The sequence below is a fragment of the Halyomorpha halys genome, unplaced genomic scaffold (genome assembly GCF_000696795.3).
Source record: "Halyomorpha halys isolate HHAL.00 unplaced genomic scaffold, Hhal_1.1 Scaffold679.1, whole genome shotgun sequence".
NCBI classification, from domain to species: Eukaryota; Metazoa; Arthropoda; class Insecta; order Hemiptera; family Pentatomidae; genus Halyomorpha; species Halyomorpha halys.
Genome location: NW_027110356.1, coordinates 113,497 through 117,554, shown reverse-complemented (window position 1 = coordinate 117,554; position 4,058 = coordinate 113,497). Strand labels below are relative to the sequence as shown.

General features: G+C 33.4%; 1 long non-coding RNA gene across 2 annotated transcripts in view; it reads left to right on the top strand.

The window, feature by feature from the left end:
• LOC136796036 (uncharacterized) overlaps positions 1 to 4,058 on the top strand; it is a 146,781-nt gene that overhangs the window by 78,153 nt on the left and 64,570 nt on the right. The window contains exon 3 of one of the 2 annotated variants that reach the window (XR_010843731.1): positions 490 to 811. The exons of the other annotated variant lie outside the window; for it this stretch is intronic. This is a non-coding gene — a long non-coding RNA (uncharacterized lncRNA). Of the gene's footprint in view, positions 1 to 489; positions 812 to 4,058 lie in introns of those variants that run through there. 2 annotated transcript variants of the gene reach the window in all.

Here is a 4,058-nt window from a genome sequence, read left to right as displayed (position 1 = left end):
AATAATAAAAGGAAAAAATATCAATATTTTTTTTTCTTTTCACCACAAAACTCAAACCTCTAACAATGTCGAATAGTAATAAAGAGGTACGCTGTGAACATATATCGTGAAATTATAATTATTGAAAAAATAATACACAAGCTTACAAAAATATTAGTTGGTTCCTCATTGTGTATGTGGTATAAACTGTAAGCTATCCAACAGTTCTGTTAATGTAGGAATTGGATGAATGCAATGGATTTATAAACGATTCAGCATTGCAGGTAAACTTCCTTTGTGATCCTAGTTCTATATGAGTTTATTAGGTAGATCTGTAGTAGCAAAGACCCCCCCCCCCAAAAAAAAAAAATGCAGACCTCCTAAAATTCTTAATAATTAATTTCAAAGTGTACCTAACTGGTACATTGATGCTAGTGTCTTAACCCTATAACATATTTTAAAATATAATAATTGTCGGCGAAATCAATTAATTTTTTTTATCTTTTCCAGGTGAGTCATTATCTTATGGATAAAGGTGTTCGTTCGGACTTATGGTGAGTTTAAGTTATTAACGGATTTTATGTATTTATATAAAGGTAAATTTTAGTGTAGATTACGATTCTATTTCGGCCACTATACAAAAAGAACATCTTTTACACTTTTCTACATGGACAAATGCATGAATCACCTTACTATTTTGAACCTTGGTGTTATTCAAAACCTCCTATGACATACTTATCTAATTATCCAAGACAATATCCTACTTAATAATTTCCTTAGTGGCTCTGCACGGAATAGATTGTTTTCTGGGAATTTTTTAACTGTATGATCTACATTTTATGGCTGTCATCTCTTCATAAGAGCACCTTCGATATTGTTTGTAAGACGCTTGAAGTTACCTTTATATACGCTAATGTAAGAACAAGGTTTCAGTAGTTTTATCATTTGTGTTAAAATTAAGTGCCGTGACCGGCAAAACAGATTTCCACGCAGGAGGTATTCAAATTTAAATTGAATTGAGGAACTTATACAAACTAATCTGATTGAGTATTGGATTCTATACTGGAGGCTATTTGTACAAGGCGCTAATAGAAATACAAGTTCTAAACTATAAATTTGGATTTTCATATTATAATGTAGAAAGGATTGCATGAATATTCCAAATATAGGTCCGTATTTATTGACTTGATTAAGCTATTTTATTTTCATTGTAGAACTATATAGCCATAGATATATTTTTTAAAACTATAAAGGTATTAATCTAGAAAATTATTCCTATTTTAGTTAATTAGTTGTAATAATACGTAGTATTGGATAGATTAATAACCAAGAAATTTTATTATTCGGTTAGAGTTATCTTATAAACATATTTTTCGTTTAAGAGCACCAATTAAAATTTTAAAAATAATTTGTTTTTAAATAATTTATTTATTGTTATTTACAACAATAAATAATATACAAATATACAACAAGTAAATTTGCTGTAGGTGACATAGTGACATGATGCAAACATGTGGAGAATCTATCCACTGATAGAACTCCAATAACATTTCTAGAGGAGAAGATCTCGAGGCCATCTTCTTTTCAGATGCCTAGGAGGATTATTAGGTAATTAAGGAGAAGCCAGATTAGAAGCAAGTAAATTTGGGTGGTTGAGAAGTTTATCATGGGAGGAACGGTATCTGGTTCTGGCGAAATCGGCTACATATGCAACGTTGAGGTCCTGATGGATGACTTGATTTGTGACAAAGTAAGGAGCATTAAGGATTTTAGGAAGGATTTTGGACTGTAAGGATTGGATTTTGGAGGAATTTGATGGTTTAGTGGATGTGGGATTGGAGGGTTTGGGATACAATGTAAGGATCAATGTTCAGTGACAATAGACATGTGTCATCGTCATACGTGGTGAGGATAGTGTTAGGATGGGTTGGGATGTCAGCTGTGAAACCTGTATAAAGGATATGACCAAAGATACTACCCTGAGGTACACCAGCAAACTGACGGAATAGGGATGAATAAGTGCCGTTGCAATTTACTTGAAATAATCAGTCGGAGAGATAAGAACGGATAATGAGGAAGTATGTAGAGGGTAGGATTTTACGGATCTTGTATAGCAGTCCTGGGTGCCAGAATTGATCAAAGCCTGTTAAAAGGTACATCAAGAAAGACTCCCGAGTACATTCCGTACTCCAATGAAGACGAGACAACATCAACCACACGATGGCAATCGTGAACCACTCTGGATACCGGAGTCCACCACTATCAATCTTCCACCACTCTGGATAGTGGAGTGGGATGTTCGGAATTCACACTGGTGATCTGGGATTATATGGTTGGAATCAAGGATAGGGTACAGGCGTCTTGAGATAAGTTTCTCAAGGATTTTGCCCATGATAAAAAAATAAAATAAAATTGAAAAGATTGATATATTAAAAATAAGTAAGTGCAAAACTGTTTATGCAGGGATACTGTGGCGGATATCTATGTATACACAATACTGAAAAGTATATCCCTTTTCTAGAAGCATTAAAAAAAAGTCATTGTCTTTTGGATTAAGTCTGAAATATCGCGAGATTTACTCCATACGCGAAAAGATGTAGACCGCTCTCAGAAACGTATCTGAATTTTTGAGCCTGTTAGTTACTTAGTGGGTAATAAATGGCTAAAAAGTGGCAGATCGTACCTACCAAAAAACCCGAGGGTTTTACTCTTCCAAAATTACCTTTCAACTACGGCCTGAAGGTAGGTACGGAGATCAACGATATACTTGTTTTGTAATCCTCTCACTTATTAAGAATGGAATGTAGAAGCCAAAAGACCTGGATTTGACCTTCGTCGCCATTATGATGATATTAACAGCTTAAAATATAAAAAAATCTTAACAACGACATGTAATAGTATGCTTGGCAACCGTGACACTCGGGAGCTATCGGTATAATTAGAGCAGGTTTTTGCGTGGGTTGCATTACGTGTGTTATTTCAAACACACATCTAAAACGTTCAACGACTAAATTTTCAAATACCGACATTTCTCGTCTCGGTCCGCGGACTAACAACGTCGGGGTTTTGAAGTTTTAAATCATTTTTATTAACCTTGTACTGGGCGAAATTATGGAGAGATTCTAAAAATGTTTTTCCTTTTTTTTTTTTTTTTTTTCAGTTAGATATTTATTGTTTTTTATATTTTTTAATTTAACCCTTTACTGTCGGTTTTCCCCTCTGAGGGGACAACCTAAGGCTTCAATATTAATTCGTCGTTCCCTCTGAGAGGGCATGAAAGTATATTAGTGATTCGGAGAATGAACTTGTCCATCGCAATTTTTTAAGAAACACATGTTTTGTATTCAAATGGTCTTAGTTTTTTATTTAAACGGAAATCTTAGATAAAAATATAAAGATGCATGATAAATAAATCAATTTCGGTCGAAAGAAAACGTCCGAAATGTATTCACAACGGACTAAACACTGCTCTAATCTGTTTGAGCAATATATAAAATTAGTGAAACAAGGTACAGGAGTATGATTCAATGATGATTGAAGTTGATAAGATAATAAAGAAATCCGAAAACTGCGGAAAGAAATTCACAAGAACTGTGTACTTTAAATCGTATTGAAGCGTCAAATAGTAAAGATCTCGGACGCAATGAGACAGTGTTATGACTTATTAATTTACCATTGGTAATTTTCAAATCATTTATTTATTTAAAATCATAATTTCTTTTTTGTTTATATAGGTTCTTATAGGTCCACAAACACATATAAATTAAATTTCATTACAATGCCTTATTTGGTTCTAAACTTGTACTATATAATACCACGATTCCTGAGTATAAGTTTTCGGAAAAAGTGGCGTCGAGTTGCTGGTAGGAAACGTCCGAAACGTTGCCTAGTACAAAGGGTTAAATCTGAATTCATTTTTAAAAAAGTAAAATAATTTAATGATTACAATTTTCAGTGTTCTAAGCACAACTAGATAGACAGTCGTAGTTTTAGATACTATATAAATTATGAGCACTAGACGGTCACATGTGCGATACAAACTTTTCTATTTCTACTTGCTCGATAGTGAGAGACCTATA